Below are 25,562 nucleotides of genomic sequence, written 5' to 3'. Positions count from 1 at the left end.
AAATTGAGTCCTTCAGCTTTTCATTCTCCCAGGTCTCTGTTCCTGTTTGCTGCCTTGGAGTGAACCTTGTCTAGAAATTGCTGTTACCCCTATGTGGCCTTCCAGAGCCTTTCACAGCACAGCAATGTAATAACAGTGTGAACAATAGCCACAATTGGGAATGCACTTACAGAAGAAGTGGGTAATAACCACACTTGCCCAGTTTGCTTGCAAATGAGCCCAGGGAGCGATGGGCTAATTGACCTGTGTCAGCAGTTGCATGAGCACATTTTGACAGCAGAGACAGCAGTGGTGTACACAGGCAGAGAGCAGGTAGGCAACATTGCTTTTGCTGAGGAAACATCACAGCATCATAGCCAAAACATACCTGTTCTAAAGGAAAAATATGATGATAGTAGCTAGATGGTGTTATTTCAAGGCTTTGAAAGATGCAGCTTTTATAGAGATACAATTTGCATACTGAAATGGAATAAAATACAAGTATGAAGAGTTCAAACAAAATTTTTGAGCTTAAATAGGCAGAATGGAAGAAAAAGCAAGACTCCAGTTGTTTCTGTATTTACAAATCACACCGTTCTTAAGTGCAACAGCCTTCTAATTGTTGTCAAAGACCAGGATAGAGAATAACCTCTGCTTACAGAGCATTTAACTAAGGATTTTTAATCTTATACATTTGAATTTCTAAGTCTTGTATAATCAATGGATATCAAGATGTTACAACCATGATATAATCAAGAGAGCTAGGCAAAGTGGACCATGACAACAAAAGAGAATAAAATGGAAGGCTTACCCTTCAGCTGGGCTCACCACAAAACACCAACTGAGGCAATCTCCAAAAGAGATCCTTCCCCATGGGTAGCCAGCTCTTAAATAGGTCTTGGAGGGGTGCAGCCAGGCTCCACCCCTTCCGGCAGCACAGGTGAATTGCCTTCACCTGTGCTCCTCTGGCTGACTCATGGCTCGCCTCAGGTGATCAGTCAGAGGTTCAGGCTGTGACTCAGTAGTTCCCATACACTTGTTTTGTCTGAAAATAGTTAAATTGATCTCTTCAGGGTTTGAATGGAAGCTTTTATGTTTGAAAAAAAACAAAACCAAAAACTTTTTCTGCTTTTCTTAAGAAATGCTCTCTCTGTGAAGACAAGAGGCATGTTCACTTTTTTCAGGCCCATTTGCTGACAATAAAGTTAATTCAGATGAACGTATGTGACACTCTTAAAAAAAAAAAAAAAAAAAAAAAAAAAAAAAAAAGTTTAAGCCCATAATGCAAAAAGTATCAAATTAGACATAGAATTTCAGTGTCTTCCACTCTGCATATGCTTTTCTCATTTTTCTTCTATGCTTAACTGCATGTCTTGGATTTGCTATTAGTTGTTTGAAAAATTACTTCTGGAGCAAATCACTTGTCTGTCAACTTAGTTAAACACACCAGTAGTCAACACCTGAGTGTCATTGATGAGCATGTGCATGTTTCTCAGTCTTTGACAAATCAGTAGAAACCTCTGTGAAGATGTACATGCTTTGCTTTTCTTTTGAAGTGAATAAGAGGCTGATCCTGGCAAAAAAACACAACTCAGCTGCTTGTCAGCTTGCTGAGCCACAGGATAACATGAACAAGTATCCAGATGTGAAGTTACTTGGTTGAAATTAAAGAAATGTATTTCCCTCCTGCAGGATGGGAAATAGACCAACTAGCTCTCCAACTTCTTAAATGCCTTAACTTAATACGTACTGTGAAGGTGGCTGGAGAATGGGTCTCAGTGAAGCTCGATCTGAGCCTGAAAGTCTCATCCTTGAGCTGAAGCTTCATTGTCCTTCAGCAATGGAAAGTTCTCAGCAGTGAAAGTTTTGGCACCTAAACTATTCTATGAAAGCAAGCCTCTGGTATGGAAATCATGTGCAGTGGCATTAGTGTGTCATGAACCCGTGCAGCTTTCCTTGATGTCCCTCACCAGCATTTAGAATTTTCCTAACAGCACAGAGATTGGAGACACGTTGGGCAGGATGGTGTAGGCGGCTGTTTCTGGAAGCCATGGAGAATGGCATAGCTATATACCATATAGCTCATTTGCCATTGTGGTGTCCTAAATTCCTTTGTCATGGACAAGTAGATGGCCCAGAGCTGTTTAGATACAGATATTAGAAAAATAATTGAAAATAATCATATTGCCTTCTTCTGTAGGGCTTCAGCAATGTCTTCAGTACAGCCAGAAGCCATTTCTCCTCACATTGGATGTACAGTGTGAGCCATCAACTCCAGGTTTGCAATTGACTACCTTCTTTATAATAAACAGAAAAGCCATTTGAAAGCACACCAAGAGAAGGAACATTGTGGTGGCCCCTCCTGCATTGGCTCGGTGATTATCACACACATCCAGGATGTATGAATAAAGTATTTCAATCTCTTCTTTTCTTCAAAAGGATTAAAGCCCGCATTTCTTGTCTCCTTGGACACTGAAGACTACTTTGGCAGGGGAACCTTCTCTAGACTTTGAGTTAAAGCAAGGCTGATTGCAAAAATGAATTAATCTGTAGACTGTGCTTGACTGCAGCTTAACAATGCAGTGCTCAGCTGGCAATAGAGAAACCTACTTGGCTGTGCCTTAGCCTGAAGATCTCTGTGTGCTTTGTCTCAAGGTTACTTCGTGTAGCAACAGTTTCCTTAAACTCTACTTTGAAAGAAACCAGGATGACTGTCCCTGCATTTTGTGCAAATCCTGATGCAATTAGATAGCTGCTGAAGAGGAAAGTCTCTGTGGAAACCCAGCAAGTTTCTGGGTGCTGCTCAGTGTTACATGTCTCCAAGGTACTCAGCAGGTTTATCCAAACTCAGGTATTTGTAGATGGGTGTGATCACAACTTGAGGCTATGGTGTAGTTAGATTACAGTTTTGAGAATCAAAATTTCAGAGGTAAACACCTAAGCCCTTTTTGTATCCTGGACATTCAAATCATTGGGGTTCTAACCCTCATAAGTGGGAGCAAAATCCCATTGCCACTCAGCAGGAACTGTACTCATAATTCACAGAATCATAGAATCATTTAGGTTGGAAAAGACATCTAAGATCAAGTCCTACCATTAACCTAGCACTTGAATGTTTACCACTAAATGATATTCCTAAACACCAGTGCTTCTCAAAACGCCACTCCAGATTTGCATGTGCAAATTGCATATTGTTCATTGTTAAGAATGAATGAGCCTCTGTGTCTTTCTGCAATCAGAGCCAGGATACTAACTGATACAGCTGTGTGAGCACTCTGAAAGGAACTGTTTTACTTAAATCCAAGAAAAGCCTGTAGAGCTAAATGAGCAGAATAAGTCTTTTCCATAAAAACTGTAGATCATGTATGTAGAAATTCAAAACAAACATACAAAAGTGATCCTGGAGGCATGTCTTTCTATTTATCAGTAGAAAGCTTTTTTATTTGTTATTTTATTTTATTTTTTTTAGTAAAAAATCAATTTCATATTGTGAAACACAAACATAGAAAAGTTTGGTTTTCCTATGTAATTTCCAATAAATCCTTATATCACATTTCCTAATGTTTTTAAGAAATCTGCAAAATCAATTAAATGTATTGACAGTATATAGACAACATGAAATTATAGAATCATTTGAGCTAGAAGGGACCCTTAAAGTTCCTCTAGTTCAACTCCCCTGCACAGAACAGGGACACCTACAGCTAGATAATGGTTCTCAGAGCCCTGTCCAGCCAGACCTTGAATGTCTCCAGAGGCAGAGTATCCACCACCTCTCTAGGCAACCTGTTTCAGCACTTCACTTATTATAAATTACTTCTTCCTTACATTCAATCTGAATTTCCCCTCTTTTAGTTTGAAACCATTTTCCTTGTCCTGTCACCAAAGACCCTGCTAAAGAGTCTGTCCCTTTCTTTCTTACAGTCCTCTTTTAGATACTGAAAGGCTGCTCTCAGGTCTCACTGGAGCCTTCCAGGCTGAACAGCCCCAGCTCTCTCAGTCTGTCCTTGTAGGAGAGGTGTTCCATTTCTCGGATCACTTTTATGGCCCTCTTCTGGATTCACTTCAACAGGTCCACATCTCTCCTGTACTGAGAACTACATATCTGGATGCAGTACTCCAGGTCTGGCCTCACCAGTGCAGAATAGAGAGGCAAGATCACCTCTCTCACCCTGCTGGCCATGCTTCTTTTGATGCAGCCCATGATACAGTTGGCTTTATGGGCTGCAAAGGCACATCACTAACTCATGTCCAACTTCCCATGCACCAGTATCCCCAGGTCCCAGGGCTGTGCTCCATGCTTATATCCCTCACCCTTTACTGATAGTGTGGGTTGCCACGACCCAGATGCAAGACCCTGCATTTGATTTTGTTGAAATTTGTGAAATTCACCTGACCCACTGTTTGAGCCTGTCTGGGAATCTCTGGATGACATCCCATCCCTCAGGTATGTCGACCGTATCTCACAGCTTGGTGTCATCTGCAAACTTGGTGAGGTTACTCTTCATCCTTCTGTCAATGTCACTGACAAAAATATTAAGGAGCTTCCATCCCAGCACTGACCCCTGAGGGACACCATTTGTCACCAATTTCCAACTGGAAATTGAGCCACACCACCACATTCTGAGTATGGTCTTGTAACCAGTCCCTTATCCATTGAACAGTCCACCCATCAAATCCATATCTTTCCAATTGGGAGAGATGTTGTGAGGGACTGTGTCAAAGGCCCTACTGATGTCCAGACAGATGATATCAGTGGTTCTTCCCTTGTCCATTGATGTAGTGGCAATATCAGAAAAAGTGACGAAGTGGTCAGGCAAGACCTGTCTTTGGTGAAATCATGCTGGTTATCCCCTATCACCTTCCTTTCTTCCATGTGCCTTAGCATAGCTTTCAGGAGGATCTGTTCCATGATCTTCCCCGGCACTGAGGTGAGGTGATAGGTCAGTAGTTCCTGGGTCAATAGGAACTGACCCTTCTACCCTTCTAAAAATGAGTTTGACATTGCCTTTTTTCCAGTCATCGAAGACTTCACCTGATTGCCTTGACTTTTCAACTATCGTCAAGAGTGTCTTGGTGACTACATTAGCCGATTCCCTCAGGACTCTGAAATACATATCCTTGGGACCCATAGACTTACGGTTGTTCAGGTGCTTCAGGTGGTTGTGAACCTGATCTTTCCTTACGGTGGGGCATTGTTCCCCCAGTTCCCACCTTCTTCTGAACCACCCACTTGAGGGCTGTGTATAGAGCAGTTGCTAGTGAAGACTGTGGCAAAAGTATTCAGCCTTCTCCTTGTTCATTGTTACTTGCCTGCCTGTATTCCCCACTGAGGAAGGTGGAGGGGGGTACGCCCTCCTGGACTTTCCATTTCTGGTTGATGTACCTATAGAAGACTTTCTTATTCTTCTTTGCACACATTGCCAAGCCCAATTCCAGTTGGGCCTCATTCCACCAGTTTTTGGTAATGGCAGCTACATCATGGTTTTACAGTAACACGATGGTTTCCAGCTTCTGTTTATTTCTCAAGCTGCATGCATTGGTGTAAAGGTACTTCAGCTGGGCTGCGAGTCTTTTCAACTTACTGGAGGATAATTCCTTAATTCTTTTGAAATATTTATCTTTAGTCTCCCTGCTGCCTTCATTAGCATGAAACGAAGCAGGTCTATAGCCCCCACTAGAACCTTATCTCTCTAATTTAGCTATACTATCCTCCACCTTGTCTTGGGCAGGCTTGTCACCGCTTTCCTCCTTCAAACCTAGTTTAAAGCTCTGTCAATGAGCACTCCACGGACAGAATTATTTTGCCACTTTGACCTAGGTGGAACCCATCAGCAGCCATAAGGCCAGGTGTCAACTAAACAGTCCTATGGTTGAAGAAGCAGACTCCTATAGTGGCACCCGTCTCTTAGCCATAGTGCAATGTTTTCATTTACATTTTGAAGAAGTGGATTAGAAAACAAGACTTAGACAAGAAAAAATAGACTTCTACTGGAAGCTGTAATATATATGATAAAAATATGATAAAAATCTATAAACACAGCATATGTATATAGACAATGTACTGTTGTGAAAGAGCTTAATGTGTAGTAAGCTATACATATAGAATATTACCTTAACAATATTTCCAGAGAAGAGACAATTATCACGTGACCTTCAGTAGCTTTAAAGAAATGGGATAATGCAAGGAATTAAACATATCCTGCATAGACCAGATGTCAGAATACACAGTTTTGTAATTCAATCAATTATATGTCAAGTTAAATCAATACTGTGAATATCATATCTTGTCTTCGTGCTCATTCATCTCTAAAGAGACCCAAGGTAGCTGTCAAAGTTAAGACCTGTTAAGATCTCTTTGTTCTTCATGACAAGGAGGCCATGAAATCCAGAACAAGAGTTTAATGTATTCAGAAGAAGATGCAGAGAATGTGGGTTAAAGAAAGACTGAGCTGGTTTTGACAGCTAGTAGTCACTTTCTTACCACACATTCTTATCCTTCTGTTTGTCCTACTTCTGAATTGTGTTTTTCTTCCTATTAATTGCTGAGCATTTCAGAAAATAAAGTATTTTCTGTGTACAGAGTGTACAGAGACTTCCCAATCCAGATTTTAGTATTTTGAAAATATTATAGCCAACTTCCACCTCTTCTGTAACTACATTTGCAAGAATATGACTGTTTTCTCAGGCCCCCATTTTTATTGCACATATTGAAATAAAACAAGTGGATGAATAGTACCAAGATTACTCACAGTTCAGTCGTGCTGTGTTATTATCTGTAGGCATATCAGATGTGCACAACACTCACTCACACATAATGAATCCTGTTGAGCAGAAGCCATATGAACAGGAGAAAGCAGCATTTTTAGAAACTGTAAGTAGATGTCAAATGTGGGCTATTTGCATTTGGATAAAGTGGCAGAAGAGGCAGAATTCATTATGAATAAATTAGATGTTGCTGCCCAGAGATAGAGAAGGCTGAGCTTTATATTTCCTTTCTTGGAAAGGAGACACTGAGAAGGGGCATGAACTTGTTCTTCGTGCATTAATAGCAACAAAACCAAGCTGAGAGAGCTTCAAGATGGATATTGCTTCAGGAGTGGCAGTGTTTGCCCTTGCCCAGTTCCATCACCCCTCATTCCCCATCCTCATTCCCCAGCACAGATGTATGATGTGACCAAATATATGGTCCAGCAACAGCATCCCAGTTGAGGAGAAATGCCCTGCCCTGACACTTCAAGGAGAACCCCTGGAAGAACTTTAGCTGACCCTGTGCATGCAGGACACATGTTCTCCTTTAGCTGATGAGCAGCGTGGTGCACTCAGTTGTGTCTTGTGGGGTTTTAAACTGTCCAAGAGCTAGCTAAATCCCTAAAAATCCACAAACAGCCAAAACTACAGCAGAGCCGTGTACTATAAACAAGCCTTTAAAATAAAACTGGATTTTGGCAGAGTCTGCTCACCTGGTCTGTGTCTGACACAAAGCAACTCAGCAGCAAAGGCTGCCCCTCTGTACCTGTCAAAGAATCACAGAATAATTAAGGCTGGAAAAGACCACTAAGATCACCTAGTCCAACCACCAACTCATCACACCATGCCCACTAACCATGTTCCTCAGAGCCTTAAACACCTCCAGGGGCAGTGACTCCACCGCCCCCCTGGGCAGCCTGTGCCACTGCCTCATCACTCTTTTGGAGAAGAAAGTTTTTCTAATATCCAACCTGTCCTTATGGCCTGGCTGGCAGGATGACCACGCTGCCTGAAGGGAGGCAGGGCCTGTAGGCCCATGGGCTTTCTATGGGCACTATGTTGGTTCCATACAGAATTATAGTAATAACTGTTATTACTATTTTGCCTATCATTTTTTGTTCTCACTGACAAAGGCACCTGGGTATGTCTTGCCATGACTCTTTCTCTTTCTAGAAAATCTGCAGGAGCTAAAATGTTATTTCTGTCCCCTCTTCAATAGTAATGCACATGAGCAGTGTGTCCTGCTGCTTCTTCAGCAATGAGAAGTGCTATAATTCCCTTCCCTTCCCTTCCCTTCCCTTCCCTTCCCTTCCCTTCCCTTCCCTTCCCTTCCTTCTTCCCTTTTTGGTAAAGAAAGGGAAAGTATTGTTGCTGAGAGACTGATTGCAGTCAAAATAGTTACGTAAATAACTCGTTGTGACCATTAACTCCTACCGGCAACTAGAGGGCAGACTTCTAAAACAGTTCAAGCTCTGTGAGATGCAGATAGGTACCTCATGAGCTTCCCAAAAATATTAATTGCGTGACTCATACAGATTTTGCATCTTGAACTGGCTAAATACTTTCAAAATACTGTACTGATATGGCTCAGCCTATTACATAAAAATAATATTCCTTGCTATTTGTCAGCAGCCAAGCTGTTGGTATTCTAAAACTGCTAATTATTAAACCCAGTATAACTAAGTTCCCATTTCCTTATCCTTCCTTTTGTCTCAGAGCGGTTGTGTTCATTAATTGTGTCTTATTGTATGCAATGAATCACCCCAGACTGAAGAGGGCATTTTTATTACCGGGCCAGTATAGTTTAGCACCTGAATAGGGCTTTGCTTCTGACCCATTCACTGTAGGATGTTTAAAGGGACCTTTGCAATGGCAGAGAAAAACGAAGAAAAGCAAACCCTCACAGCCAAATCACCAAGAAGCAAATGAAATGCTGAGGAAACCTCTCTCTCTCTCTCGCTCTCTCTATTTTTATCTGGTCTCACAGTCTGACAGAAGTGGGACATACCATATGATTATTAGAGTTTGAAACTGTCAGAATGTACCTTGAAGGACAGACAGTATTTATATGTTTGGCATGAGATGCCTGAATGGCAGCTGGAGATCAATAGAGCAAGAGACTGAGATGAGGTGGGGACTGTGGGGCCGGTATGGAAATGCCAGTTTTATGTTATACTGCAAAGCTGGGCCCTGTCCTCAGCTGTACAAGAGTACAAGAACAGCTGTGGTTAAACCATACAATAGAGTTTAAAAGGAAAGTACTTCTCCCTTGACTAGCAAGACTGTCTCCTGCAAGTTCTCAATGATGGGAATGCTGAGCAGGAATTAAGGTTGGGAGTTTCACAGGCCTGAAAATGTTGGCCCTTAGAAGCCCATTACAAGGAGCAGCACCATCATCCAGGCAGGCTGCCAGGCAGCCAGTGTGGGGGATGATAAGAAACTGCCCAGATCAGTCATGCTCAATGTTCCATACTGCACCAAGAGAATTGCTGGAAGCAAGATGTTTCCATAAAACGTTACACTTCCAAAGCATAAACCTTTCGCAGCAGAGAAATGGTCCACCAGAAAATACTGGACCAGTTTGATGCTTGGCATAATCTAAGGTATAAATGCTCATTGCTTTTAAATAAACTTTTGCAGCTTCAGCCCATGTCAGTGCTCAAATAACAAATCAAGCAAACTCCAGTTTTTCTCCCATAATTATCCAACATAATAATTCTCTTGTCATCTTCCCCTTTCTCTTCACTGAAAGAAGAAAGTCTATGTTTGCAGTACACAAAGATGCTGTTCGTGTCTAGTTTCATTGCTTGGAATTTGAAATTCACAAACAGTCATGATACAAATACATATAGCTTTAATCCCAAATTACATATGTACAAATGGCATTAAAATTCAATTACCTTCAGGATACACATGATCAGACTTCACTTTACAAAAACATTTTTTTAAAGCATTCCTTTCTAGAATCTATCTTTCCATCTAATGCGTACTTTCTTCAGTGACAAATGAAAGACAAAATCTGTCTTGCCAAGGTCTTTGAAAATCTAATGAGTTAACTTCTAATTCTTAGACCTTTTCCCTCAAACACTAAAGTTCCATGGGAGGTGGAAAGTGTTTGTGATCAAATATGAATGGCAGGATACATGGATTCTGGAGAATAGTGAAATAAAAACTTTCAGAGAAGGTGCAAGTGTGGTAGGAACTGAAAAGTCAGGAAGTATGGAAGCTGTGGGTGACTGTTTATGGGTTCACTGGTGTAGATGAATTAATCCTGACTGTACACTTGAAGTACACCTGAAAGAGAATTTGATACCTATGTCTACAAATAAGCGCGATTAGGCTTCGTGTTCAGTCTTACCTAATTAACTGATACTTACAAGAGTCATTTATTGCCTTAATATTGTTTTAGTATGCAGGCTTTATCATATAGTTCCTCATATAGTTTTTGAAAAATCAGCTCCACAGATGTAATCAGGCATCAGTGGCATTCAGATGTGTCATTAATGAAGACATCTGCTTGTGGGCTTGACAAGCATCTCCCCTGCAACTCTACTACTCCCACAGTACAAAAATTTACAATCTCTTGCTTACAAATTTTTATTTTAAAAATACAAGCGAGTTGTTGCTTCTGGAGTAATGAGAAAGATTTGTACATAATTTAAAGCAAGAGTGTAAAGGAAGTCTGAGGCAAGTTCCTCCCTCTAGAAATTCTGTAGCATATTAATACAACTTATTCAAAAGTCATTTTTCATCATTTAATTACATAGCACAATTATGCATCTTAGTGTGTTTAGAGTTTAGACAGTTCATGTAACAGCATGATCTTGAAGCTAATAGCTCATCCCAACAAATACTTATATTGCAGTGCTTGACTATGTTAAGACTGCTGAAAAGATTTAACTGTAAGAATCATTACTATAGCATAAAAGTGTCTGTAAAACTAAAGTCACATTTCTTCAAATTTCACTCTCCCCCAGATCAACCATTTTTCTAAAAAACAAACCAAAATGGAGTGGCTTGAATTTTCAAAGCACAGAACATCTGAGGATTTTCAATTTCCTGAGAAAGAATCAAAGTTTTTAAGCTATATCAAGCACTTTCCATGAGAAGCTTTGTTTAACTCACTGGACTTCTAGTTTCCTGCCCACTCTGAAATAGCAGAATAATTACATTTGGAATAAGTATTTCTACAACTTTCCATGCCAGTAAGTGAGCAGCATGGTCTTCATGTTGTTCTGAAAATGGCACTGGACATGCAGTGACTTCAAGCCAATGATGCTGCAGGCTTGGTGCAAACAAGGGCTGTTAAGATTTTTGCAAAATTTTACAGACCGAGCTAACAACTGAGGATTTCCAAGGCTGCAAGATGTCCTCCTTCAGTGGCTGGCCTGCGTAACTGTTCATGGCTCACTCTGAGATGTGAGCCTGGCCCTGTCACCTATTTTCATCCACTGGCTATGACTGAAGTAAATGGGGCTGCCATGAAAGCAGGCAGCAAGGTTTTACAAAATGCTCTTGGACCCACAGCTTATTCTGCCTTTTGTGACATGAGAGGGTTTTTTCCCTAGGTACTGTAGTGCTTGTAGTGGGATATCTCATGACCTTCCTGGAATCCTAGGAATTCTGTATTTTAGCTTTATATTTTCCCATGTTAAACCAAGGTTACAGAGAGCAATACCAGTCACCATGTCCTTGCCTCTTGTACTTCAGCCTCAGACACCTGTGAGACATTTACCCCCTCTTATCTCTGTAGTTGGTGACCAAGAGCTGACTGTAGGGAGTCTTTGCAGTGAGAGCACTCACCACTATATACATTTTTTTCTAGCTGGAAAGTTTGATTTCAGAGACACATGCTAGTTGTCAAACTCCAGTAATGCAATTAACTCTCAGTAGGTGCATTTCATATTACAACAGTGAGTGCCTCTTTACAGAGCCTTCATCATTTTCAGTGCATACACACACATACACAAAAAGTCCTACTGTTTCAGATAGCACTGCTTTTCTTTTAACATTTTCTTATGAAATTTGTCTCTTATTACTGCTTTTTATATCTTACCAATCATTATTTTATTTCTTATCATGCTTAGCCTGTCCCCTGCTGTACATATGTTCATCCCGTAAACATCATGATTACCAGCCTAATTATTTTTTTTTCCTCATTGGGACGTAGCAACATCTTTTTTATTTTCACAGTGCACCTCCACCCAGGTACATTTCTACTGTCTAATTTTCACCCTATGCCTGAAAGCTGATAAGTGGTTTTGGCTATCATGGGGGAAATCAATAGGATTTGTAGCATCTCAGAGGAGGTAATAAGTACTTTGCAGGATTGGCTCTTAGGCCTTCACTTCCTTACTGATGAATTTTCTGTACAACAGTTGCTGAACTTTCATTCTCTTTGTAAGGCTTTATCTTGAGAATCTAAGTTACTATTATGTGGAATGAAACTAAATTAAAACTGGACTGTCCTGGAAATCCCTTTCTAATCTCAGTGCCATATTTTTACTGTTGAAGACATGTAAGTCATGTGGTTTATTAACAGACTATTCGGGCATACTTGCTAATACAGTCAGGTTGATACCTTAAAAAGGAAACCAAGTCCTTGAGCAATCCCACAAGGAGAATTCAAATGATTTTTAAAGAGAAGGTGGTTTAGGCGGATGAGAGCAGCTTTATATAAACTCAGAAAAGAATTTCCTCCCTATATTGATTAGTAATTACAAAGGATAATAATTATAGACACACACCTGCATAAGCATAACAGGACTTAGTAAAGTACCCCAGAGGAGAAGCTGTATTTTCCCTTCAGAAGGTAATAATTACATAGGTAGTAAGTACCACAACATAGTTCTCATTAACAGATAGAAAGAACTATTGTAGTTTCTCATCAGTAGTTTTAAACAGTATTTATTATATACTGTTTGATCTTTGCTTCCCATTAAAAATCATAATGACCTCAATAGACTCCCAAAGCAATTGAAGATGAGTCTGCAAAATCTTTTCATAGGGATGACACTTTGAGAGTAAGCATTAATGAAAAGCAGAAAATTAAAATGGAAACCTGAATTTAATGTGAGATAAACTTACATATGCCACAACCAGTGTGCTTCCAGACGTGTAAACTATGAAGAGAAAGTGTGAATGGTAACATGAATGGTAACTTTGGAGAAAGTCACAGAATCAGTAGTAAAATAACAGAAAGTGTTTCAGAATTTGTATGTTCTCTTTGTACTATCTTTTTGGAAACAATCTGTAAGGACTCCATTTCTATGAGCTTTTTGGATATGAGACACTGCAAGATATGCTTTCCCAGTTTTAAGAAACTTGTTTTTCATCCCTAAAACCAGCACATTTGTAGCAATAAATACAGCGTAATGAATCAATAAGCTAAAAAAAAATCTGCTTCTTCATCTAAATAATAATAACTAGCGGGCCATAATGTACTGTTATAGATGAGTTTCTGACCTGAGCCAAGAGATTAAACAGAAGAAAAAAAAAGAGAGACTGATAAGACTGAGTAGAAGGGAGAAAATTTCCAAATACATTTCCATTGTCCATGGAGTATAATGTTTGTCACAGATGACAAATCCAAAACTTTCTGAAGTAGTATTAATCAGGAAGAAGGGGCATTTGTTATTAGGAAGTTGTCCTTTCTTTTTCACTGGAAATGCTGAAATCTTATTTGTTTGTTTGTTTTCTTCACTTTTGAAAGTGATACTAGTTGCAACACATTGGTCTGTTAGGAACAATATGTAATATCATTTGTGCCATCTGCATCTCGTTTTTGATTATCAAGAAAAACAGAAAAACAATATAACTCATGTCAAGAATCATGGCTTTATGGGCATCAGGTCTTTTCAGAGATCCAAAATTTTGAATTATTATATTTTCAGGAAAAAAACAGAAATATTTCAGTTTCCCTTTTTTTTTTTTTTTCCCAAGGAAACAATCAGCATTTGTTCTTGGGATCTCCCCTAGGAATATCCTGAGAGGTGAGGGCAACCTGGTGATTTCCAGGTGTGGGGGTGGGTTGACTACCCCAAAGATTCTCAGCCTGGACATGGAATCAAGGAGTGCTGAGGGCTCTACTTACAGATTGCGGAGCTGCTTGACTCTGTACTGCAAACCTGTAGTAGGGAGCTTGGACATACCAGATGCCTGTATGAGCCCAGGATTTCTAGGTGCTTGTAAGAGCACTGAAGTCCTTAGACAGAGTTCCTAAATGTGGGACCCTGCCCTGCAAAACTTGGCTTGGATCCGCTGAGAGCTGCCACCTCTGTTTGTCTCTCCAGTTCCTTGCAGGGAGGAAGGCTTAAGGAAAACATAACATGAGAAAAACTTCAAGATATTATATTCTAAGCAGCAACTAGACTTCTTTACATTCTATACAACAGATATTTTTTTAACTTTCCAAAACAAATGATCAGGTATTTAGTAAGCACAGAAATCTATGAAGTCTACTGGTCTCTGGAAGACCAATTTGCCATTAGTTGTCAGTGAATTAATTTGTGATTGGAAGTAATGATCAATGCTGGAAGTAGATGATCTTTAAGGTCCCTTCTAATGCAAGCCATTCCATGCCTCTATAATCATGTAACAATAGCAAAATCTGTAATTTTTGTTGAAACCTACAATCTCTCACGTTATGTTATTCATACACATGGAAAGATTGGCTCATCTCTAAGAACAGATGTTATTCAAGAGGAAAAAAATCATAATACGTTTTTCAGGTGTGAGATCTGTTCCTCACTTATCCAGCTGCAGGCATTTTCTCATCTTGAGAAGGCAAGAGTGCAGCTGGTTACCTCGAAGCTGCTTCAACTGGCTTCAACCAGGAGTCCATGCACAAACCTCACCATGAATAATACATCTATGAGTGTTCACATGTACTCTTTTTCATGCATATTAACTCACCGTGAACCACTTGCTTAATTCAAGTGCTGCTGTGCCCAAGTAGTTACAGTTTCCAAATAACTAAGAGGACAGCCTAGCAACCATGCACAGTTTCATGCAACTATGCAGAGCCAAAAATCTTCCAAAGAGCTTCCAACATATGCTGGTATCTAATCTTTTTTACCACTCAAACTATTACAGCAGTCATTATTTCAGTGCAATGCCATTCTTCTTAATTATGTAACATCAGCTGAGTGTCCAATTCATACATTTCAAAATTGTCACAGTTATGTTCTATATTTGGCAGGAGGTAAACTTGCTGCCATAACGTATTGATCTGAAAGACCTCCATTTGGTAGCTGTCATTTCAGAGCCACCACGTTGAATTGCCTCTCCTTTGCAAGCTTCTTTGCTGACTAAGCTTTGTGTTAGTGTAGGGAGCAAGATGTTATACGCTATAGCAGCATATAGGGAGTAAATTGGGTCAGAACCCTCCTTAGTTCCCCATGTCATACTGCCTAAAGATAGATGTAAGCTAGTTTGAAGAACAACATATGCATGAGAAAACCACACATGTCTTTCAGCAAATGCCATGATAAAGATAAGAAAAAGTTGTCATAAAAATGACGATTTTTGTATTTCAGCACTTGTTTCTGACATTATTTGTCAGATAAACCTCAAAAAAAAAAAAAAAAAAAAAAAATTGACCTTTTTTTTGTACTGAAACTCTGTGTGTATTTGTGTGAATCTGTTTTTCATGCAGATTCCTATGCATTTCAATTTAGTATAGGTAAGAAGCCAAAACATAAGAGAAGGAACCAAAAAACTACTTAATCTTTTCAATATTTCATAGAATAATAGGCTCACAGGATGACTGGTGTTAGAAGAGACCTCTTAGTCCATCTAGTCCAACACCAGCTCAAGCAGGGACACCCAGAGCAGGCTTTCCAGGGCCACGTCCAGAAAAGATATGTGAGAGGAAATGTATTCGAGAAGTTTTAGGAGATGTGTTCAATTATGTGAGAGCTGCTGTTTTTTCCTGACCAGAAACATAAGAAATATGCTGAAATAATTTGAAAAAAATAAATAAAATCCAAACACAGAAGAAGTAAAACATGGTTTAATTTAAAGTAGATATTTTAATTTTAATAAAGTCAATCAGCTATCACTGGGGGGAATTCAAAGGATGAAGCTCTCTTTGCTACTTGAATGGTCTTATCGCCATCACAGTTCTAGTATGTTCACTTTGAGCACATTTAACTTCCTACTGCTTCTTCCTCTGCTTGTGCAGACAGTAATTCCAGACAAGATATCAATGTTAAAGCAGTGGAACAGGAGAAGATGATCTCAGCCAGTGGTGCCCACTAACGGGAAGTGAGAGCAGTTGAATTAAAGCAGATCTCTTTGAACTTCAGATTACTATCTCAGGAAGGACATGGCTTTCACCAGTAGGGAAATAGAACTAGGGAGCCAAAGGAGACAGTCCACTTCTATTTCACATTCCACACACCTTTTTGCAGAAGCTTTTCCTTCTGAAGATCAGTGTGTTGGAATTCTAGGTTAAATCTGCTCCAGACTAAGAAAAGTTCATGACCTCTTCCCCTTCTTACCTTACTGAAATTGATACCCAGAGTGCTTGTTCACCGGGTATGCCCAGATGTCACTTAAAAGCTGTGGGAGCAAAAGTCTCTCCTGGGTCTCCTAACTCTGTAGGAAGTCATCATCATTTTGCACTTGAAGAGACACTTTTTACCTTTTTAACCAAAGTTTTCCTGTGCAAAATTTTCTCAAGCATCCATGCCTGTTGTCAATCTCTGTATAGCCAGGGTATGTAATTAATGTTTTCCGATGATTATAGACTTCAAAGTTTGCATGTTTTAAACCACGTGTCACTGCCTGGTGAAACATTATTCTAAAGAAAAGACGCAGTTCTCCCACTGTAACCACCCCGTCCCCTCCCAAATGGAGGAGACTTTTTGCTGCCTTCTTAAACGTTGCATGTACGACTGTGACAGTGGTGAGTAAGAGATCTATAAATGGGTTCTGGTGAGGAGTAAACATCATGTGGTCGTTCATTTTGGAAGCTTGCTGAGTGGGAGGCATTTACTGAACCTTTGTGCACTTGCTGTAATCACTGATTTTCTATGAAGTGCTAATGTTATATGCCTGTTTTCTCCTTTGTGAGGGCACTTATTACAAAGCCAGCTGCCTTATCAGAATTTTAGGGTTAAATATATAGGGCTGTATGCTGTTTGGATAAAGAGAAATTTTACTTAGCCATCTGGTGATTCGTGTACAGTCTTTAATTATATAATATTAGCACTGAACGTGGTGATTTTGTTGTATGTATGGAGGTACAGACAACATTTAGATTTGTTTCTTATTTCTTCTACCTTCAACTAATATGCTGTAGAAGAATAGAAAATACTGACAGTTTGAGATTACTGTTTCTTTTTTTTTTTTTTTTTAAATAAATCTTTACCTCTTTGGGCACATTTACAGCAGGGAAAAAAAAAATAAAGGAGATGCAACATTAAAAACTGTGGTTTTTTTTTTTAAAGTGAGGTTTTGAAACTCATGGATTTATGTAGATTTATTTTAAAAGTTTCATCTATGTTGAACAAACACATAAGCTAAATAATCTCTTACATTAAATATAATAATCTCTTACACTAAAATAGCCATCTTTTTTTTTTCCTTTGTTTAAAAAACTCAGGAACCTAGCCTTTTTTTTTGCTACAGAAGCTAACTGTGGCATCTCATTGACTGTAATCAGGGCCCTGCAGATTCTCAAAATGGGAAAGAAGAAAGGCTTGAGGACTGGAAAAAAAGCTAATTCCGTGATTCAAGAAAGCTTCTAAGCTTGTGCTTAAATCTGTATTTAATCATGACAACATTTAAGCTTGCATTTTCTGTCAAGTACATACCTTTCTGTTTTCTTTAAAACGCAGTGTTGTTCAACAGAATAAGGTTGATTGAGGTGGCAAAAGAGGCACTAGTAGATAAGCTGCAGCAGCTGAAAGAATAACCAGAGAACATGATTGTAAGGATTTTTAATGTACCATAAGCAACCTATTTTTGAGTTTATGGACTCCCGTTGATCTCTGGAGGAGTTTGAGCTCTAAAAATAACGTGCCTTTGGGAGCTGGGAGAGAGAACTGTAGCTGGCCAGAAGGTGGTCTGAGTGGATTGAAGCATCATGGGGAGATAATAGAGGGTCCACTAACTGCAATTATAAGCAACCAGAGAGCGGGAAGTACACTTGAGAGAAAGATAATATTATTAGCAGGTGTTAAAATAGCACTACTTGCAAACAGTGTGCTTTATACAAAATTCAAGAACAAGAATTGGCCTTTATTTTCCTCTGCATCTGAGTTCTGTGGTAAGGCTTACCATGAGACTTTTGTTGGTCCTGCATTTAGATTGTAAGTAACAGATTCCTGTTGGCTGTATTAATTTTTTGTTCATCTTGTTTATTAATGAGTCTTCAAAGAATCATGGAATGGCTTAGGTTGCAGGACTGCCACCCAGCAGATGAGGCTGCCCAGGGCTCTATCTAACCTAGTCTTGAATGTCTCCAGGGATGGTTCCTTCTGATATATGGCCCCTAGACAACTGGCTTTCTCTGGATTAAGTCTGCTATATCTCTGTTGTGACTGGGAGGACTGGAGATAACAGACTTTTTGGTGGATGTTCTGCCTAATGAGAGTCCTGTGCCATTGGGGAAGAAGAGAAACATGTGTTCAGTTCTATGTGATATGATGCCAGCTGGGACACTTAAGCCTTGAGGTTGTCAAAGTATTAAGTGATATTAACATAGATTTAGCAAGAGATAGGTATCAAACATCTGGGAGCAATGAGGGGAAAAATGATTGAAAATTGGGGAAGGACAAGGGAGTACTTGAAGAAATTGAGCATGCAGCTGAAAATAACCCAAGCAGCTGATTATTTGGAGTTTTAGTCACACAATAATATGGCAAATTACACTTTGTTGTTTTAGTTTGTAATTACACTGACATACCCACAGAGAAGCAGGGGCAAATAAGGATCTTTCACCTCATCCACAAAACCACCCTGACCCTCACAACAGAGGGACAAGCTCTCCTGGGACGATAAGCCATGCCCAAACCTACTGGCTGGCTGAAGCTGAAGGGCACCTCTAGACATCACCTGTATTGACCCCTGCTTGGAGCACAGGCAGCCCCTGCAGGTCTCTGAGGGCTGGATGCACTGAAGGTGGACACTCAGGCCTGTCCACTCCAAGACTACATAGCCTCTATGGGCAATCTGCTCCAGTGTTAGATAGCTGTTACATTAAAAAGGTTCATTTTCCTGTCTACATGAAATTCCATGTATTCCAATTTCTGACAGTTACTTCCTATCCTGTCACTGGGCACTACTAATGAAGGTTTGGCTCTATTTTTTTTCATACCCGCATCAAGATCCCTGAAGGCTGGGTGTACATAGCACAGAACGGTTGCTATAATGGGCTCAGGAAACAAGGAAAGGCTAAACTACTTGGTGACTAAGGTAGGGAAAGATGAGCGTGGAGTTCCTACACAGGGCAATGTCTCCTACAGGATGGCACTTGAAGGAAGTACAACCTTAACCACGAATCTGCTAGAAAGGTACATAAAAAAAGGCACATAACCTATAAAAGAGGATGCTGAGTTACAGCTGTCACTCACTCTGTGAACTCGCCCTTAAAATATTTAGAAACAGCCTGACACTGTCCTCTTTAAGTGGAAGGATCTGAAAACATTTGTGCCACCAAGTGCTGAATTATATTTCTTTGTGCCCACTGTGCTGAGCACACCGGTGCTAATAGATACCCACTATTCTGAGCCCAGGCATGAGCATTTGCATTTAATCATAGCTAGAAATGTTTTATCCACCCACCACTGCAAAACAGTCACCTTGTGATATTCAGGAACAAGCACAGAACAGTTTGAAAGAGAATACTCAACTGAAACATAAGAGAGTGTGTGTAGGCAGGCAGTAATTATACAGGACAGGATTACACGTGCATGCGTATCCTGGGGAGCCATCAAATACAGCTTCAAGGTTTGATTTTGTTTTTGAGATCAGAAGTACATAAAATTACCTGATTGTGGGGAAGTTTTAGCTGAAGCAGACTAGTACACTGCAGTCAGTTTAAGACTTGATTAAGCTTGGATGCTAATGGGCAAAGATCATGCTAGTAGCACTGGTTTTTGTTGTCGTTGTTTGTTTATCTCTTCCCTTTGGACAGTAACTCCTTCTCCCTTTTTCAACTCCAGTTCTTTTTCTTTAGACTTCTTTATTCGAAAGATACCAACACTTCCAAGCAGTTCATATTAGGGTTTTCTGAACAGCACCTCTTTTCTCCACCAGTGTCTTCTCAAAGCTAAGTAGTTTGAGTCTTTTGAATGTCCCTCCAATATTTGTTCAAATGTGTACAGCCCCAACACAAAGTGTAGCAAACCCTGTTTAAATGACGTATTGTGAAATACAGAAGGTTGCCATTTTTTCCACCATCCTGTGGCTTTTTCTCTACTTTCTGAGCATTCAATACAGGTTCACTAATTTAAGAAAATTTAAAAAAAGATAGAGAGATATTCCTTCACCCCAAATACTTAAATCCTATTTCATTAAACACCTGCTCTAAGAAAGTTCATGCCTTGAAAAACTGGAAGATATTTTCAAACCCCTTTCCTCAGTATTGAGACTGTCTGGAACCGCTGATGTAATGGCAACCTCCAATGCCCCTTAACTTCAAAGGGAACAGGATTAGACCCTATGCTGTTTCAAATTAGCTGTGACAATGCAGGAAAGAATCACCGCAGATGGGTCAATGGAAATTGCTTATCATTCCACAGACAGCAGCTAATACCCCCTTATACTGCTTAACATAATAAATAAATTAACACTGATGGGATCTATACAACAGACACTACTGTGCTACTGCATCGAGTGTACTGTATCAAGAGTTTTATCCACAGAATGGATAAAACACAGAGCACAGGAGGCACAGAATGCCTCTCCTATGAGGAAAGGCTGTTCAGTCTGGAGAAGAGAAGGCTGCAAGGTAACCTGACAGCTGCCTTTCAGTATCCAAAGGGGAGCTACAAGAAAGAAGGGGACAGATTCTTTAGCAGGGTCTGTGCTGTTAGAACAAGGGGAAATGGCTTCAGCCTCAGAGGGTAGATTTAGGCTGGATATAAGGAAAAAAAATCTTATACAGTGAGGTAGGTGAGGCACTGGAACAGACTGTCTAGTTGATGTGGTTGATGTCCCATCCCTTGAGACTTTCAAGGTGACGCTGGGTGAGGCCCTGATCTTGCTGTGCATCTTCCTGTTCATTGCAGGGGAGTTGGACTAGATGGCCTTCAAAGGTCCCTTTCAACTCTAAGGATTCTATGATTCTACTGTGTTCCAGTGCTAGTTGATCCCGAAAACTGAAGCAGAAATGGGATCTGTGCCACAGTCCTGCTGCTGTCTTGTGCCACAGGACTTGCAGTTTGTGCCTGCTGGAATAACACTGGGACTTCCCCGAGACAAGTTGTAGTGCTGGGGCAACTGGAGAGGGACAAGTGAAGCAAATATCCTTGCTGAGGGCAAAACTCAACGTTTGAAGAGTTCATGGGCTTTTTAGAGAGTCATGAAGTTTCATCAGATGGATTCTTCGACAGTGGGTGGAAAAAGCTGCGGATCAAGATTTGTTTCACACCCACTCTCTATTCTCTGAGCTCAGGTGTAAACAAGTACTGCAGATGCTGGAAATATACTCCCCTTTACAACTTGCAGGTATTTCTCTGCGTTCTCTTGAAACAGCTGTTAGATCACTGACAAATTATTAATTTCTGGTCTTGTATTTGTTATGCAGGTCTGACAAGAAACCAAACGGATTCCATGAATGGATATCATCCAAAATATTTTATATATTTGTATGAAGACTGAACTTCCTAATTCTGCAACTCTCCATGGGAAACATCTTCTTTGTACATTTATATCAGCATTTCTTCTTGTCTATTTTGCTTAACACAGAAAAGTACTGATGAAATAAAAGAGCACAGAAACTAATGAGAAATATGTATATATTCAGGAATGATTTAATCTGAGATCAGGGAATATAATATTTAGAAGTTTGAGGAAAAGTGGTATAAATGCTTTATTAAAGAAAAAGTAATTATTTACAATTAATTTGGTTTCTTTTTTAAAAAGAATGAATATAGACAAAAGAGTTTAAAAAAGACTTCACCAAATTCAGAATGAATGAAGAATGTAATATCTAATTTCCTGTTCTGTATTCCTGGTTATGGAGCAGGAATAGTGGATTATGTGTAATAAAGGAAGACAATATTAAAAGGGGTGGTCTTTATGGTGAGTTTAGCTAAATTCTTTTCTTACTGCAGAGCCAAAGTATTTCTTTTTCATGGGAATATAAACATGCACCAGTGTTCTGATGTTTATGCTTCACCTTAACCTAGTACAGTGAGAATACAAGGTGTGTGAGCCTTCAATCTTCATGTGTAAGCTGTTCTGAAAGTAATACCTTGCATTTATTTCCATGGAACTACAACAGATACAAAGAGCACAATAACACTATTTGATAGAACAAATTCTCAGCTACAAAACGCTATTTTTTAAACAGTCATCACCACTAGCTATGCTTTTTCATCAGTGATGAACAAGAGCCTGCATGCTGTGCTTGTAAAAACCTGCACCAGCTGAGGTGACCCATTGTCACTGTTGCCACCACTGAAAGGCACCATCCACTGCTTCACTATGCTCACATCCACTGGTTGGTCTCCAGAAACATAAGCATTGATAAATGTCAGTGGCTGCCATTTTTTCTGCATGGAGGAACTCAGTGCATATCTTTGCTTCATTTGCACTTCCATGTCAGAGTGACCCTCTGCTGCCATCTGTCACACAGCAACAAAATGCAATGGGATATTGGTGGGAAGGTTCAACCTCTGCTGTCATACATCTGCCTCTGTCATCATGAATCAACATAATGAAATAGGAGGTGTTACTTTCAGAGCATCTGTCTTACAAATAGACAGGTCAAACAGCCTTGTAAGAACATGCTCCTGAAATGCAGGCTGAAGGATCCCTGTCTTCAAAAGCCCAAATAAAGGAGAGATGTAGAAATACTGATGCTGAGCAAAAATGTATGAACACACCAACACATGATTAATCCCTAACACTTGTTTTATACAGACTGTACATAAATGAAGACTGTTCAATGCAGATTCTATTTTTTGAAATTAAATTTTATTGTTAGAGAAATTTAATACACTGTATGCTGTTAGTCTTTGTGTCATTTACTATGAAGGGGTAAGAGAGCTGTTTTGAACTAATATTCATCTACCATTGATAGAAACTCTTCATCATCTGAAATTCTGCCTGGCTCTTGTTTATTCAGTTAAAATAAAGATGATTTTTCTGGTTAGAAAACAAGCTTCAAGTTGAATGTTACTAACAATTACATCCATTTAATTCTAATTGGCTACATGACACAATACAAAACCTAAATAGCAATATTTTTATATTTCACGTTATTACAAGCATATACTTGAGTGGCCGTGTACAGTAAATTCAAAGGGAACTGTACTTGCTCAATTCAGTTCTTGTATTTTTTACTTTAAATATGTAATACCAACATTGTTTAGTATCCTGCTCCATCCTTATATATCCTTACAGCTGATTTCTTTTAAAGCAATCCTTGGAGGTGAACATCCTCAAAAGACAGGCTGAAATGAAAGCTTCAAGAAGCAGAATGCCTCAGGAGCACCTTTCATTTACATACCAATGAGATTAACATCATGTCTATTCAATCAAAAAAGAGTTATTTCCCTACACACTGCATTACCAGTCACTGATGCCGGAGTGCATTATTTCTGTCAATATGCAGGTGATCAAAAAAGGAGAAAACACAACCTTTTGAACCAGAAGCATGTTAAAGACAAGGTGAGTCAGGGACTCAGCTTTTATTATTCCTTACTCACTTTAAAAACACTTCAGAGAATTGCAGAAAACTAAGGCTATGTTTTTTCCCCCTCATTTCATAGCTAAGAAAATTCCTAGTTGAAATTGCAGGTGATGAGGAGAGCTGGGAGCAATGGGAAAGCCTCTTCCAATGGAAAACTGAGGAACTGCTTAGTCCTACTGGCTCAGGCTACTCTGAATTTTCTTTCCCACACAAAAAGTCTTATACATAAATTTTCCCCATGCTGTCCTTTAGTTGGCAGATACCTATTACTTCCTTCTGTCTGTCAGCAATGCAGTACACAAGCATGTGAGGAAGAAGTTCCATTAGCTTGGTACTCTCCACAGCTTGAAGGGTGGATTCACATCACATGTGGTTGAAGACCACAGCAAGGGAAATTCCATTCAGGAATGGACCTAGCCTGTTTCACAGTTGTTTTGATGGAGGATGGTCTTTCAACCTATAAAACATACAGAGCTCTTAAGATTCAGAGAATTCTGTGTAACGGTCATCACATCTGAATGAGTAAGTGTGCTTGTTTCATCATATTTCAACTCCTTCCTCCATAGTGAATGGATACCACCACTGACCACTGAAACATAATAGCAGGGAAAGGGTAGGCAGAAGCAAAGACAATTTTTATTTAGCTTTATTTCCAATGAAATTTCATAATATATGTATAATTTTAATCTTTCTCAAGGCTGACAACTATGCGGCAGAGAGGATCAGCAAGTTGCTCACATTAAGACCCCTCATTTCTTAGCAGTACAATGAATTTCTACTAAAGCATAGGCTCAGCAACTTAGCACCAGGAAAGAAAAAAATAGTAATAATAATAAAAGAGGTTGTGAAGGATCTCTCTGTTTCAGCTACCAAATTTATAATAACTGGTCCAAACTGGCATGTCTTAGTCCTATTACTTTTCATCTGAATATTATGTAAGGGTCTGACTGGGGCATGGACAAATCAGTGAAAGTTGTCCCATTAACTTTGTAGTTATTACTTCTGGAATGTAAAATTTTACACCCAAGATATTACATTTTTGAACAGATTTAAAGAAAACATTGAGGTGTTACGATGAAGTACATGACAACAGATCATGCTAAAATTATACCTATTTCATCTAGTTACACGTCAGCCTTTGTGCGTATGAACCAAACTCATTAACAGCTACCTACTGACATCTCACTAATGAGATAGTAAGTGACTGTCTCTAGGCAGTGAAGCTAAAGGAAGGGTTCCAGCAAAATAGATATTTATCATAAACAAGCCACAGAGACATAAACTCCCCTCCAGCCCCATATCCCTAACCTGCTTAATGAGGGACCTATGAAATATAGCAAAATAAGTGGATTTCAATACCATTTATCTACACTGTTCTCTGCATAGTGCTGGCGTGACAGTACATCAAAGGGACTTTATTGCTGTGATGTCACTAAGCTCAGTGCATGTATAGTGAAGAAAAAGCTTACATTTCTATCTTTCTATCTGGTTCTCCGCATTTTTATCTCTTTATTAGCCAGTTTTGGAAAAGACAAAATGTATCTTTTTTCTGAAAAACTACTCAACAGCATGGTAGAGATATGTTCTGTTAGAAAAACAGAAGTCCTTATTACTGTGTCTCTCCTTCCAGCAAAGGATTTAGTCTTACGAGACACCACTATCTCAGCATATTGTGCAGGAGAATTTTAATTGTGGTTCACTAGGCAAAAACAGGATCTAATGATTTCTCTGATCACCTGCACAGAAAAGAAACAAACGAACAAACATTTAACTTAGAGGTAAAGAAAAAGTAATGAATACTGTTACTCGAAAAATTTCATATATTTGAATATAATTCAAGTGACGACTCTGGTTTAATGATTTCCAATTAAAAGTTTATAACACTTCTGAATTTCTAATACAATCAGTGCTGCTTGCTTTAACACTCAGGAGGCTCTACTTTATGCATTCCTGAATTATAGAATGT

The 25,562-nt window shown here is 39.4% G+C and overlaps 1 protein-coding gene across 1 annotated transcript in view; it reads left to right on the top strand.

Moving 5' to 3' along the window:
- The window catches only part of SMPX (small muscle protein X-linked), a 39,249-nt gene extending 17,264 nt beyond the window's left edge, over window positions 1–21,985 (top strand). The window contains exon 4 of the mRNA XM_052673783.1: window positions 21,485–21,985. The gene's annotated coding sequence lies outside the window, so the exon portion shown is untranslated. The remainder of the gene's footprint in view (window positions 1–21,484) is intronic.
- The last annotated feature ends 3,577 nt before the right edge of the window (window positions 21,986–25,562 follow it).

The sequence above is a fragment of the Tympanuchus pallidicinctus genome, unplaced genomic scaffold (genome assembly GCF_026119805.1).
Source record: "Tympanuchus pallidicinctus isolate F22 unplaced genomic scaffold, pur_lepc_1.0 scaffold14, whole genome shotgun sequence".
Taxonomy (NCBI): Eukaryota; Metazoa; Chordata; class Aves; order Galliformes; family Phasianidae; genus Tympanuchus; species Tympanuchus pallidicinctus.
The sequence above is the reverse complement of the archived record's forward strand: the minus strand, read 5'-3'. Positions and strand labels throughout refer to the sequence as shown.